The sequence below is a fragment of the Hibiscus syriacus genome, unplaced genomic scaffold (genome assembly GCF_006381635.1).
Source record: "Hibiscus syriacus cultivar Baekdansim isolate YM2019G1 unplaced genomic scaffold, ASM638163v2 tig00113726_pilon, whole genome shotgun sequence".
NCBI classification, from domain to species: domain Eukaryota; kingdom Viridiplantae; phylum Streptophyta; class Magnoliopsida; order Malvales; family Malvaceae; genus Hibiscus; species Hibiscus syriacus.
The window spans coordinates 380,323-396,627 of NW_024063472.1; the positions used below are offsets into that span (position 1 = coordinate 380,323).

Sequence of the window (16,305 nt, forward strand, 5' to 3'; positions counted from 1 at the left end):
GGCTTCAGATCAGAAGAGTTTCTAAGGTTTACTATATGTAGAGTTTCAGTTCTAAGAGTAAAGGTACCCGAATTGTCCTTGTTAGTGCCCCCTTGGGCTGATAACCCTCAATCCTAGTCCATCACAGACTAAAGTGGATCGAGTTCAATTCGAGGGGATACACTTCTCTATGCCTGACACGGAGAATAAATTCCCACGAAGACATAGAGCATATAAACCCCGAAAGCTACTTGCTAGGTTGACACGGAGAATAAATTCTCATGAAGACGTTGCTTTCACTCCCACTTAAAAGGGACAAACTTGATTAAAAAACTTATGTTATGCAATGCATGTGTTGTGTGTGAGGAGAAATGTTCAAACCTCTGACAGAAAAATAAATAATGAAATAAAATACTTGAAAATAAAATGAAACATTAATAAAATAATATAATATAAATATTATGAAAATAATAAGTATATATAAAAATTTTGAAAAAAAAAATTAAAAATTAAATATATTAATTTTTAATTTCTAATTAATAGAGACAATTATAATTGATTTTAAAGTTTGACAGGCATCCCCAGTGGAGTCGCCAAGCTGTCGTAACCGGTTTTCGCCCGGGTACGAATTTTTTACTTGGCGGGAAAAGTGATGTGAATAAATGGTTTTAAAATATTTTGGGAGTCTCCATCGGCCTTTTGGGTCAGGTAGGTTGAATACCTAAAAATTATCTTTTAAAAGAGTTTTTAAGAAAACATCAGTTAAAAGATAAACTGGTCTGCGTTTTAACCAAAAATTTGTTCTTTTTAATAATAAAAAGGGATTCGTGGTCGATTACGTTTGGGGAAGGATTAGCACCCCACAACGCCCAAAATTGGTACTCATTAATTATAAATTGTTTTTATTATTAGAAATTTAAAAATTTAAAAACATATTTAATTCATAATCCTGTTATTTATTAATATAATATATTAATATCTTTTTTTAAACAAATACTTATTTACTTAAAAATATCAGAAAATGACTTCTAGGTGCTTTAAGACACCTCTTTTCTTAATATAAAAAAATAAATAAATATTAATAAAATATTTATCTAAAAAAAAAAAAATTAGATTAATATATATATTTGATAAAAGTAAAATATTTATTTTAAAATATCAGAAAATGGACATCCAGTTGCTTTAAGACTGCCATTTCTTAATATTTAAATATTAAAAATAATAATTTCTCTAATAAAATAAAACAATATGTGTTTTCTGGTTTTTATAAGTAAGATATTTATTTATTTTTAAAATATTAGAATAGGACATCTAGTTGCTTTAAGACTGCCATTTTCTTTGATATTAAAAATAAATAAATATTATTATTTAAACCAAAATATATATATATATACATATATTTATATAATAAAAATAATAATGAAAGTAATAATTTACATATATATTAAAAGTAATAATAATATTGCAAATAAATAAATAAATGAAATAAAAAAACTATAGTATTAAAATATAAATTATCTAAATTAATGAACATAACTTGAAATATTATAAAACATAAATATTAACAATGTAATTTAACCTATATAATTATACGGGATTAAAATAAATTTTAATTAAATAATAAGGGACTAAATCGATTATTTACCCTAAAGAATGTAATTATACTGGAAAGGACTAAAACATAATATATTAAAATTTGAATACCAAATTAAAATAAATTAAAATAACTTGTAATGACTATTTTGTAAAGATTACAAAATCAAAGGGGTTGCGGAAAGGATTTTACCGTTATGAAATTACGCAGATACCCTCACCAAAACGGCGTCGTTTTGATGAGGGTATTTATACCCATTTAAGCCGGCCCCAAGGGCCAACCTTCTCATTTCTTCTTTTCTTCTTTTCTCTCTAACAGAGAGAAAAAAATTTCTCTCTATCTTCTCTCTAAACCCTCCACCAGAGGGAGGCAAATTCCGGCCGGCAGCCGTGTTCCGCACCGGTCACCACCACCGACCGACCACCGTCAACGGTGGTCAGAAATTTCAAAAATTCCCTAAGGTATAGATCTATTTATTTTAAGGCCAAATCCGATATCTATTTCCTCTAAAAATCCCTATAATTTCTTAGATGTATTTTCAGTTTTTCGGCGACGTTTTGGGGTTCTCTGACGAGGTAAGCTCCTCTTCTTCTTCTTCTCTTTTTTCTTTCTTTCTATTTTGTGGATTTGGTGGTTGCTGCGTTGCTCGTTGCTGCTCTCTTTTCTTTGCAGGTTCGGTGGTAGCTTTTATAGCCACCACAGTGTCCTCTTCGGATCGGATAATAGGGCAAAGTTCGGTGAGTCACCAAACTATAGTGGTGACTCACTCTAGACTTCAATGTGTGCGGTTGCTCTGGGTCTTCTGGAGTCTTCGTCGGAGGCGTGGCAGCAACAAAGCGTCGGCAGTGGATGATTGGGTCACCTGGCAGTGGAGTGGCGGTCGTTTTTCTTCCATCCCAGCGGCGGCTTAGAAGAGGGTTTGAAACCCTAACTGCATATGTGAAACCCTAATAGGGTTTTGAGTTTGTTGGGCCAGATCCGGTTGGGCCTGTATTATTTATTTAATAATAATAATATTAATAATATATATATATATATATATAATAATAATAATATTAATAATAATAATAATATAAAAATAAATGGATGAAGAAAAAAATCAGTATCTTCAATAATAATTCATGTATCACAAAATATGTATATGTAGAGTTGTAAATGAGATGAGATAAATTGTGAGGTACTCGAGATTAACTCAAAACTAGATAAATACTCGATTTGAATGGACTCGAGCTCCCCGTGAATATATGTATATTTCTTTTGCGTACACGTATTAACTTTATTAATTTATAAAGTCACTACATAATACAAAGCACAACCAATGAGCAGCAGCAGCCATTGGAACTTGGAAGTGAAAGACAGAAGCCCGCCTCTTATTGGCTTATGTTATCTGCTCTATTGGCTAACTATGTATCGTTTCACCTTTTGTGTTCCCTAATAAGCCCTGAAAATTATACAGAAGCCTGAAAGGTTTGTTTGTATCAAGCTGTGGGGGCTCAGTCAATAGTAACAGCATCGAATCCTCCCTAAAATTAGAATCTGTCCTTCATTAACTCCAAATTCAAGAAGAAGAAAAATGTTTTAAAGATTACAAGTCTGGTATGGTTCTAAATCTAATAATAGTTTCAGAGTTATGGTAGAGGACTAGGAGGGCTTGCAAACACCAGGATGATGTTATATATAATACATCATCTTCTTCCCACAAATCCCACGCTATCACTTGATATGTTCATTACGCCAAACTGAGCATGTTGTTGTGAGGCGGAAGATGATCATTACGCCAAACTGTAAACGTGGAATGAAAACCCATTTTTCCATTAACCTTTTTTAAAAATAATAATAATTGAATATGCTACAATCCATCACACTCTTTCAGGGTGGGGTTTTGCAAGATTTTTGAAAGCTACTGCAATTTCACCTAAAAGATTCACCCTACTCTTTCAGATATTTGTACTACATGGTGTACATGAATAAATGTAAGAAATGATTACTTCATACAATATCTAAAAACACCCATAGGCAATCAAACCAAGCAAAAAAGATTGAAAACAAAGGGTCTTTTTCACCAACTCTTCACTGCAGATTTGATTACACACGAGCTAGCTACCTGGAACTGGAAGATGAGAAGATGCCCCCAAAAAATCATGGGATTATGAAGCTAAACATGCTTTTATTAATTGAGAATAATTCTTGGAGGAGCACAAGCACCTAGTCCTAGTGTTTCCTCCTCAGAAGGAAGGTAAATGGATCGTCTATGGCAGTGCTTACAATCATCCATCAAAGCACATTACCTAGGAAGACATACATTACAGTGAGATAGCTAATATGTGGGATGCAGAGCGAATTATTAACGGCTCATTCTCTGATCCACCTGTTTCAATTAAAGAACCATGTGATGATGATAAAGAAAAAAATAGCAATCATGGCATGTTATATTGTAGTTCACCATAAGACAGATTTGAGTCTATATCCTGAGACAGAATTAATTATAAAAATGCATCAGTTTTAGGATTTATGCATGTGACATTAAATGCAGGCAGGCATTATAGCTGTGGGATAGCATACAAAAACTCAGCCAACTAACGGAATCTGTCACCAAATTGCATTTTGTTCAATGGCTCATTCTTTTGACCCGTTAGTTTTAATTAGAGGAGAGGTGGTCATTTTCTCATCATTATATATGATTGTGAAGCTTTTATCATATTAGCTTAGACTTTAGACAAGTAATCAAGCTTTAGGTAGCTAATACATGGTTTTATTTGGTGTTGTGCAACAATCTAACCTTGATTACTTATAATGAAGGGAATGTGAAGGATGGTTCATAAATTCCATTCAACTGTGGCTGGTTAGTCAATTCTTTCACTTTCACCATGGAACCTTGATTTACCAATGCCACCCACTTCCATCTAGAAGGCTTGAAATTCAACTTATCTTTGGTCAATTTGATCTCCCATATCAAGGAACTTCCAGCAATGAGATGATGTGACACGATATTGACATTCAGGCTCGATATATAATTGGATATAAGTACAAAAGTAAGATCTTCAAAAGACACTAAATACAAGAAAAATGAATAATACCTGAATCTGAGTAGCACGACCATGGAAGCATAGGATTGGATGCAAGTTGCTGTTGTAGAGATCACTGGTGGATCTCTTACTTTGATGTGGTAGAAATTAACATCCAAAAGAATTTCATATAACCAGAATGCCTCCATTTCTTTATTGATAAGATTGAAACATACATATAAGAAATGTTAACATATATTTTCTTTTGACCCCTCAACACAACTATTGAAACCAGGTTTCTCTTTATACATGCGACAGGGAATCGGATAAACCAATCATTTAATCATCCCTTTTACAATGAGAATTTTTACATTATTTACCTACAAACAAAATTATGATACCTTAATGCCATCATCTTTGATTATTTGAGTGCTGGTGTCAAGGAGCGTGACTAATGCTCTTGATTTTCTGCTTCGGACCTTGCCTGCTTCCTTCAATAATTCACTCAACCTTCTTTTCTCATCAACCTTCTCTTCTCTCATGTCAACAACATAATCCAGGATTTCAATGGCCTGTGAAACATAGAATTAGTAAGAAAGAAACACGGACCTATGTGACTCGTATTCGAGTGTGAGTGTTGAATATGAAATGTATTTCACAATTGATATTTTTCTAAGTTTTACCTCACCATTGCATCATAGGTGCCAGCCATATTGCTATATACCCCTAATGTTTCAGGGTGATAAGGACCATATTCCTTTTCTAAAATGCTCCGTGCTTCTTCGAACAGACCGGCTGCCTCGTTTATCGAGTACTGTTGTATGCAGGCTAGCCCCATTTGATTGAGTGCAATCCCAAACAAAGCAGACTTCTTCTCTCCACTCACTCGAAACTTCGAGATGGCACTTTTAAAGGTGTTGTAAGAGTCAGCATAGCTCCCCATCATGTAATACATGACTCCCATTTGTGCCTCAATGCATGCAATTGTGGTTTGTTTCCTTGGGGCTTCACTGAAAATACTTAAAGCCTTCTTAAGTAGTTTGAGTGCCTGATCCAATTCATTCATAGATTAACAGATTGCAGCAATGTCAATGAGGCCACTAGCGATCTCTTCTAAGGGAATTCCAGGATCTGGCTTTACATAAATCCTGAGTGCGTTTTTGCAATATGTTTTGGAATCGCTTAACTTTCCTACCTTATTGTACAAATCAGCCAACCGAAAGAAAACCAAAGAAACTGATAGATGCCTAGATGGTTCTCTTCTTTTGCAGATTTAAACAATGTGAGTGCCTTCTGATAGGCAAAAACTGCCTCATCGACCTGAGCTAATGATAAATATGCATCTCCAATGCTACAATAAATTGAAGCAAGGTCGAGTTCACATCCATTGGCTGCCATGGCCAAGCTAGCTAAAACATAATGCTCAAGTGCTGATCCGTAATCTTCTTTTGCATCAGAGATGAGTCCCATGAGTCTTCTATCAGCAGCTTCTTCAAAAGAAGCTGGAGCCTGGAGCACCATTCTCCCTGTGGATGTCAAGAGCCATTTGACAAAGCTTTTCGGCCTCATCGAACTGCAGTGCTTCAGCCACATATCGAAACGTTTTGCCAACTCGAGGATCGATATCCCCTAAAACTTGTTTTTGAATCTCCAAACCTGCTGTATAACACAAAATAGAATTCTCAATTTGAACCAACATGGCATAAGTGTCATCCAGTTGCATGCATCCAGCAAATTTAGCAAGTGCATGAGTTTGGCCATCCTCAATCACTGGGATTTCGATCGAACGATCAAGAACTGGAACGACCTCATTGGACTGGCCCAAACAACAGTACAATGCTGCCAAAACATGCAAAGACATTACTAGCTCCATACTTGGTTTGTCATCGCACATTTCTCGAATGATTTCGTTGCTCAAATCGCCAATTGAAGCACTTTGCGTGGATTTTCACTCGATGAAATCATATCCCTTGTCCATTTTAGCAGAAATGGGCCAAGTTCAGGATTCTCCAGCCCTGCCTCTAGAGAATCCACTGTTCCATTCTAAAACTTGGCACCAAGTAAACCAAAATTCCTTTGTTTCCTTTCATTCTTCTCATACCTCTTTCCAACAGGAGTTTTCTCTCGAGATGATTTGCTCTTTGGACTCGTTTTCTCAATGCTTCAGACTCCGATTGCAAGTGGCGACCGTGCTTAGCACCACCTTGAGTTTAGATCTTGTCATTGTTCTTCTTCACGGGATACCACCACCTTGTTGGTTTTTTTGGCAAAGTCCCACATTGGTTGTGTATAAGGAGGAGGGGAAATTCTTTTGTTATAAATAAAGCCATCCTCCTCCTTAGTTAAGCATCCCACAAATATAAGCCTTCTTCACTATTAAAGGCTATTTGTACTCTTTCTCTCTTTATAATATTTCCTCAATTAGTGAAATATTATTTTAGTAGTGTTCGAGGAGGTAGGCATAATTTTGGCCTAACCTCGTTAAATCTTGGTGTTCTCTTTATGTCTATTTAATAGCTATTATCGGGTATAGTTGTTGTTAATTATTGTCCTATTAAAATTACTTGTCTTGGTAGTTCTGTCTAAGGAAAGTGGGTTTTAAGAGGGACCATTGTGACCCCTCCTCTTTCCTGGAATCTACCTTGGGGTGATTTTTAGTACAATCGTTTTCACACTAGTCACCTAGATAATAGTTTTCAAGTTGAATTTGTTATTATTGGTGGAAATTAACCCGAATTCCACAACAATTGGTATCAACGTTTTTGGTTTATTTTAGTATGCTCTGTGGTTGCGGCTTAGGCTGATCTTCCACATCAGAAAAAATTTCCTTGGGATAATTGGCATTTCGCATTGACAGCTATTAAATAGAATTTGTAGCAAAAATGGCAGACGCAACAAAAACATCCACATCGTCGTCAACAGCTGTGACAAATGTTAGATTTGCAATGGAGATTTTTGATGGCACCAGTTATTTCGACATATGGCAAAGTGAGGTTCTAGATGCCCTATTTCAGCAGGGTCTAGACATTATTATTGAAGGAGAGAAACCAGATGATGTTGAGGAGAAAGAATGGAAGAGGATCAATAGATTGACATGTGGTACTATTCGATCATGTCTTTCTAGAGAGCAGAAGTATGCATTTTCTAAGGAAACTTCTGTAAGTAAATTGTGGAAAGCACTGGAGGAGAAATTTTTGAAAAAAGCGGTCAGACAAGCTCTACATGAAAAAGAGATTGGCCCACTTCAACTATGTACCAGATACCACTATGAATGATCACATTACTAGCTTTAATCATCTGGTGACTGATCTGATGAATATGGACGTGACTTTTGAAGATGAAGATCTGGCTCTGATGTTGATAGGATCACTTCCTGATGAGTTTGAGTATCTTGAAACTACTCTACTTCATGGGAAAGTTGATGTGTCTCTTAGTGAAGTAACTGTTGCCTTGTATAGTTATGAATTGAGAAAGAAAGACAAACAAGAAAACACAAGTGTCGAAGCAGAAGCTCTTGTTGTTAGAGGCTGTTCGAAGAGTAAGAATAAAGGAAGGAGAGGGAGATCGAAGTCAAAGTCCAGATTGAGCAAAGATGAATGTGCCTTTTGTCGAGAAAAAGGGCACTGGAAGAAATAATGTCCCAGGCTAAAGAACAAAGGCAACCCTGAAAGGGGAAAGGTTGTCTCAGAATCAGATGTGGTCGAGTATGATGATGCAGATTCAGATTTTGCATTCGCTGTTAAGCCATCAACTGTTGTTCCAGTTCATGGCTGTTAGATTCAGCTTGTAGCCACCATATGACCCCCAATAGAGAATGGTTCTTTGATTTTAAAGAACTAAAAGGTGGAATTGTCTACACATCAAATATTTCCCCTCTTGACACACTTGGGATTTGTTCAATTCGCTTGAGGAATAAGGATGGATCAATCAGAACCTTAACAGGTGTCCATTATGTACCGTATTTAATAAGAAATCTCATCTCTGTGGGAACCTTAGAGTCAAAAGGTTTAGAAGTGGGGGCAAAAGATGGGATTATGAGGATTATCTCTGGTGCACTAGTGATAATGAAGGGAATCCGGAAAAGAAACAATGTGTATTACTTTCTGGGTAGTACAATTGTTAGGACAATAGCAGTGGCAGCTTCTACTGATGAACAGGAGTCAGAAGCAACCAGGTTATGGCATATGCGCTTGGGGCATGTTGGTGAAAAATCCTTGAAATTGTTGATAGATCAAGGATTATTGAAGGGTGCTCGCGCTTGCAAATTAGCTTTTTGTGAGCATTGCATCAAAGGGAAGAAGACGAGGGTGAAATTTGGAACAGCAATCCATGATACTAAAGGTATTTTGGATTATGTTCATTTAGATGTATGGGGGCCTTCCAAGACAACTTCATTGGGAGGAACACACTATTATGTCACCTTTGTTGATGATTTTTCCCGGAGAGTTTGGGTGTATACAATGAAGACAAAGGATAAGGTGCTAGGATTTTTCCTTAAATGGAAAAAGATGGTGGAGACTCAAACAGGCAGAAAATCAAACGTCTCCGTACAGACAATGGTGGAGAGTACAAAAATGATCCATTTCTGAAAGTCTGTGAAGAAGAAGGTATTGTCAGGCACTTCACTGTCAGAATTACACCACAACAGAATGGGGTGGCAGAGCGTATGAACCGAATATTAGTGGAGAAGGTTCAGTGTATGTTGTCTAATGTTGGGTTAGGCAAAGAATTTTGGGCTGAGGCTTTGGTCTATGCTTGTCACCTTGTTAATCGCTTACCATAGACTGCTATTGGTGGTAAAACACCATTAGAGAAATGGTTTGGAGTACCTGCTACAGATTATGATTCCTTACATGTGTTTGGTTCCACTGCATACTACCATTTTAAGGAGTCAAAGCTGGATCCAAGAGCAAAGAAGGCGATCTTTATGGGGATCACCTCTGGTATGAAAGGATATCGTCTTTGGTGTCCAGAAACAAAGAAAATAATCTTTAGCAGGGATGTTACCTTTGATGAATCTACCATGTTGAGAAAGGTGACTTCAGAAAAATTGGAGCAGACAGATGGAACTCCCAAACAGGTGGAGTTTGAAGGAAGCAGAATTGACCCAGCCAGTAAAGAAACTGATGTTGACTCTCCTATGGTAGTAGAAGAGTCAGATGAAGAAGTGGTTCAGACCCAAGAACCTCCACAACAACATGAATCAATTACACTCAGAAAGGGAAAGAGAACCATTAGACAACCTGTAACACCCCCAACCCGTACCCGACCCGGATTCGAGTTTGCGGTGTCACATTAACTTTTCAAACTTTGACTCTTGACAAAATTCAAGAAAATTTAAAACTTTCATTAAAGTAAAAGTGGTTTATTTACATAAATTGACCACAAAAACCAAAATCGATCAGAGCATATTTAATTCAATCAATTAGTACATGCCAACTATATTCAAAATAACCAAAACCATTTAAATCATCTATTTTCTGATCTGAAATTTTGTAAGGAAGATGCTGACCTGTCTTACTCTTCTTCGCTTCTCTTCTAGTGTCTGTAACCTACGTGTGAAATAATCACACGCTAAGTCTATGACTTAGTGAGGCATAAAAACTTATAATGCACTTTATAATATATATCAATACATGCATGTTCTGTTCTATCATGATATACCAAATTACATGATTTCCTCATATCATGTAAAATCATATCAGATTAATTAACAATAAATACATACATACACATAAATTATCATTAGCAGTTTATCATGTAATCACATACTTTTATGCTTAACCTTTTCAATCAAACACTATACACACACAACATCATATCATTTGTATAACATTTATCATATCACTAACATATATTTGTTTATATCTCTTGATTAACCCATGTACATATGTGAGAACTATAGTTATATGAGTCTATGGAGGTTGTGCACTAATGCTGTCACCACAACTCATATAAATGCACCGAAGTGCCACGTAGAATTGCACCATAGTGCCGCGTAGAATTGCACCGTAGTGCCATATAATAATGTCCATAAGGACCACATATCATTCCTTAAGAATCATATACATATACTAGGGATCAAGTATGTGTTTCACAAGACTTCACACATGTTCTAAAGAATATATATATATATATCCCGAAGGACCGCGTAGACCCTCTACTCTTGGCATGCCAACTATACCCCTAGCTCTCATGACACACAACATGGGCATTGTCATTTATATAATTTCATATTCACACATGCATATTAATTATCTTTTATCACATGTCTGATCTCTTATAATCATGTAATCACATAGCTCATGTCATTTCTTGCAAAATCACATATATCATGTAATACATATAACTTATACACTTTCTCATATGTTCACATGGTTCACATCACATGAATCATATCTTTTCATATAGTTTATGTTTTATTCTCTTATATTCCATACATGTAATACATATCAGGCATGGTTACACAACTCCTTTCTATATAACTTGCATGTACCTATATTCTTTTTCATATACTCACATAGTCATATAGTATGATATTTCATATAACCTCAATAATCACATCACATGGATACATACTCAAATACTCATAGTTACATATCACTTAAATTATTCATATTTACCTAATCCATGGTCATATAGCTTCTATCACCAAGACACTTATCTAATCTCTTATTATCATATGTTCATATTTATGATATAGCACATAAGTTTTATTGCATATTTATATCTCATTCCTACATCACTAATTCATAATATAATTTACATCATATCATCTACCTTATTCTGTATTTCGTGGTATGCACTTGCATTACCTAACCTACATATACTTATAAACCTAAATATATTACTTCTATTATTTCTTTTATATACAATTTAATCTATTTACTTAATTCAATTACGTACAACTCCTATAATCATTTCATATCACTCCATAGCTTCTATTATACAACTAATGTATCATAATTTTATTTAAGCATATGAATATTTCTCCTCTATCTTATCTTATATGCTCATAGTATCACTGAAGTTCAAGTCTCCTAGTTAATATATTATTTATGTAGCCTTTGTTTACTTAGTTCATATCCTTTCTCATAAACTCACTTTTACCATATTCTCATATTATTACTTAAATTATCTCATAGCATGTATTCACGTAGTAATATTTCATTTATATATATGTATATATCAAAGATCTTATCACATAACTTATCTTTTATATTCATATAATTTATTATCATATCATATGGTTTATATCATCATAACATAGCACATATTCACATCAACCATATAATACATATATACAATAACATGTCAACACATATAAATCATACACATATATACTTATATTTATGAATTCATGCATTTTACTATGGAAAATAGACTTGTCGCAAGTCTTATTTCCATTTAACATCATATAATACTAATATGCACTCACCTGGCCTCACTAGTCCATTCCAATCTCTTATCTTCCCTTTTTATCGATCTTACTTGTTAATGATTCCGGAACTCGTTTAGGCTCTGAATCTACATAATTATACATTTTAAGGCAATTATTAGATACCTACACCTTGTAATTTGATACTAGCAACTTAAACGAACTTATTAAACCAATATTTACAATTTTACTTTAGGGGGAATCGGTTCCCTCCTGTGGGGGTATCGGTTCCCCCATGACATTCTGGAAATTTTTATTCGCTTGAAGGGGTATCGGTTCCCCTTGAATGGGTACCAATTCCCCTAGCTCAGAATTACATTTTCAGCATGAAAAATACTTCATTTAAACTTAAACACTTCCTATTTCAACCTCTTTTATATACTAAACTCAAACACATATACTTAAACCCATTTGTACTCATTTATCCCATCTTAATTCTCAAAAACCTTTCATCTTATGAAATTCAATAATCATACTCAAATTTCAACATGTTCTAAATTCCTTTATATCACTCCAAATCTCTTAATTTAACTATTGACAAGTCAAATTTAACTTCAAATTCTACTTATCAATTCTTTTCCAAAATTTCATATAAAAACTCCAAATCTTTAATCTCTCTCAACCCATCCATTCTTTGATTTTACCGTAACCCAAGCTTTCCTTAAGTTTATCCATCAACTAAAGATCAAAACCAAACTTAAAATTCAAATAATAATAAACTAATAAAACTCTCACCTTTGCCTTTCTCTCCCAAGTATGAAAAAGAAGAAAGGAGAAGAGAACTCTGGATGTTTCTCACATTTCCCACGTTTATATTACTCAAAAAGGGAGGATAAAAATCTTTCCTACGAAAAGACCATTTTACCCCTTTAGTTAATCCATCTTTACTATTTAATCCAAAATCCTTTACTTAAGTCCCTAAACTTTTAGCTTATTTCAGAATTGAGCATAAAGTTTCCATATTTTACATTTTAGTCACTGACCCAGCTTTTGGGATGTTACACAACCTGCTCGTTATACTGATATGGTCTCTTTTGCATCACCAGTTGCAATTGATGACGTTCCTGCTACCTTTAATGAAGCAGTCCAAAGTTCAGAACATAAAAAGTGGAGGATCACCATGAATGAAAAAATGGAATCCCTTCAAAAGAATCAGACGTGGAAACTAGCTAGTCTTTCGAAGGGAAAAAAGGCAATTGGGTGCAAGTGGGTATATGCAAAGAAAGATGGATTTCCTGACAAGAATAACATCTGTTACAAAGCAAGATTGGTGGCTAAAGGCTACGCTCAAACGGAGGGAGTTGATTATAATGAAGTATTTTCTCCAGTTGTAAAACATTCCTCCATCAGAATTTTGTTGGCTTCGGTAGCACAGTTGGATTTGGAACTAGTTCAGATGGATGTAAAAACTGCATTTTTACATGGAGACTTGGATGAGGAAATCTACATGACTCAGCTAGATGGATTCAAAGTTACTGAAAAAGAAGAGATGGTGTGTAAATTAGAAAAATTGCTATACGGATTGAAGCAATCTCCAATGCAGTGGTACAACCGATTTGACAAGTTTATGATAGGTCAGAAGTACACAAGAAGCAAATATGATCATTGTGTGTATTTACGTAAGCTACAAGACAGATCCTATATATATCTTCTTCTTTATGTTGATGATATGCTGATAGCTTCTAGGAGTCAGACAGAAATTACGAAACTATAGACTCAATTGAACAGGGAGTTTGAGATGAAGGATCTTGGTGAAGCAAAGAAGATTCTAGGCATGGAGATGTCAAGGGATAAGAAATTGGGGAGGCTTTGTTTGTCTCAGAAAGAATATCTGAGGAAGGTACTAAAACGTTTTGGCATGAATGAGAAGTCAAAACCAGTTAGTACACCTCTTGCTCCTCATTTCAAGCTCGGTGCATCCATGTCACCTAAGGATGATGCAGAACGGGAATACATGTCAAAGGTTCCGTATGCAAGTGCTGTTGGTAGCTTGATGTATGCAATGGTATGTACGAGACCTGATATTTCACAGGCAGTTGAGGTTGTGAGCAGGTATATGCATGATCCTAGAAAGGAGCATTGGCAAGCTGTGAAATGGATTCTGCGGTATATTCTAAACACCATAGATGTTGGTTTGGTCTTTCAGCAGGACAAACAAGATGGTCATTGTGTAGCTGGGTATTGTGATTCAAACTATTCATGTGATTTGGACAAGCGTCGATCAACTACTGGTTATGTGTTTAAATTTGTAAAGGCACCAGTCAGTTGGAAGTCCACCTTACAGTCAATAGTGGCTTTTTCTACTACAGAGGCATAGTATATGGCAGTTATAGAGGCTGTGAAGGAGGTAATTTGGCTTCAAGGGTGAATTTGGAATGGAACAGAAGCACATCAAAGTGCATTGTGACAGTCAGAGTGCTATTCATTTAGCAAAGAACAAGGTTTACCATGCAAGGATGAAACATATCGATGTTCGATATCACTTTGTACAGAGATTCTAGAAGAAGGTGGAGTCATAATCCAGAAGATTCAGACCACTGAGAATCCTGCTGATATGTTGACAAAAGTGGTAACTGCGGTCAAGTTTAAGCATTGTTTAGACTTGGTCAATATTGTTACAAATTGAAAGATGAATTTGCAGACACTCTGAAGATTGAATTTTTGAGAGATGTGTGTGGAATTTGCCAAGGTGGAGATTTGTTGGTTTTTTTGGCAAAGTACCACATTGGTTGTGTATAAGGAGGAGGGGAAATTCTTTTGTTATAAATAAAGCCATCCTCCTCCTTAGTTAAGCATCCCACAAATATAAGCATTCTTCACTATTAAAGGCTATTTGTACTCTTTCTCTCTTTGTAATATTTCCTCTATTAGTGAAATATTATTTTAGTAGTGTTCGAGGAGGTAGGCATAATTTTGGCCTAACCTCGTTAAATCTTGGTGTTCTCTTTATGTCTATCTAATAGCTATTGTCGGGTATAGTTGTTGTTAATTATTGTCCTATTAAAATTACTTATCTTGGTAGTTCTGTCTAAGGAAAGTGGGTTTTAAGAGGGACCATTGTGACCCCTCCTCTTTCTTGGGAATCTACTTTGGGGTGATTTTTAGTACAATCGTTTTCACATTAGTCACCTAGATAATAGTTTTCAAGGTGAATTTGTTATTATTGGTGGAAATTAACCCAAATTCCACAACACACCTCCTTTGTCATTTCAACGACACCGAAATCCCTGACGAGATGGCATAATTCGGAATCAATCCTTGACTTCTCACCGTACTATCCATAGCTGGAAATTGATGAAGATTTACCAGAGCTTTGCATCTCATAAGCATTGTGATAAAGCTGCTCAATGGAGGTCTCCACCACACCATCAATGGCTAAATCAAGAGAATCACTTCGACCTTTCTTGAGTGGAACTGTCCTTGTAAGGCGAGTAGAAATCATTGTTAAGTTCTTTAATTCCAGTTTCTCCATTCATTGCATCCATAGCCAATCCAAGCATCGAAAAACTGCTAAAAGAAAAAAGAAACCAATCTATTATTTTTAAACATAACTCAATTCCATTTTCATTATAAAAAAATCCCCAAAGAAAAATCACATTTTCTCTCCAAAACCAAAAAGGCTAGACAAAGTAACTTATGCAGTTCATTGTGTAAATGAAAGATGACTCCATTATTCTCTAATATTTGCTAAATTCAGCTAAAAGGAAGGAGAATTCAAATGTTCAACATGAAAATAAGACCAGGAAAACCAAAATCAGTTATAGTAGAGAAAGATAAAAGGCATTGGGTGCTCAATAACCATAATCGATAAATGAATACCTTTTGTTTAATGAAGAAAACCCGAAATTTAAAATCCCAAAGAATAAAAAAGTTCAAAGTTTTGAATGCGAGTAGTGAGTGTTTTCTTTTTCTCTGGGGTTATATGCACAAGAAGATGGTGATAATTTTCATAACGTATCCCGAACCCGTTAGACTTAAAAAATTTGTTTTCAGGGGAAGGAGATAAAATATGATTTTAAAAATGGTTTGATTTTGGAATCGTCACCAACCATTAAATTAGGTAGGTTAGAAACCTTAAACGAAAAAAACGGTCTGCGTTTTACCGAAGATTCGTTTTTTAAGAGTTCGAGAGTCGATTATGTGTGGGGAAGGGTGAGCACCCCCACAACGCCCAAAATTTGGCTCCTAAACGATTATACCATGTTTAAATATTGAGAATTACAAACTCGAAAATATATTTAAATTAAGATCCTTTTATTTATTTGAATTTATTCAAAAAGTGTTAATTT

The 16,305-nt window shown here is 35.1% G+C and overlaps 1 pseudogene; it reads right to left on the bottom strand.

Moving 5' to 3' along the window:
- Positions 1-4,767: 4,767 nt before the first annotated feature.
- Positions 4,768-15,488, bottom strand: LOC120187803 (annotated as a pseudogene).
- Between the last annotated feature and the right edge of the window lie 817 nt (positions 15,489-16,305).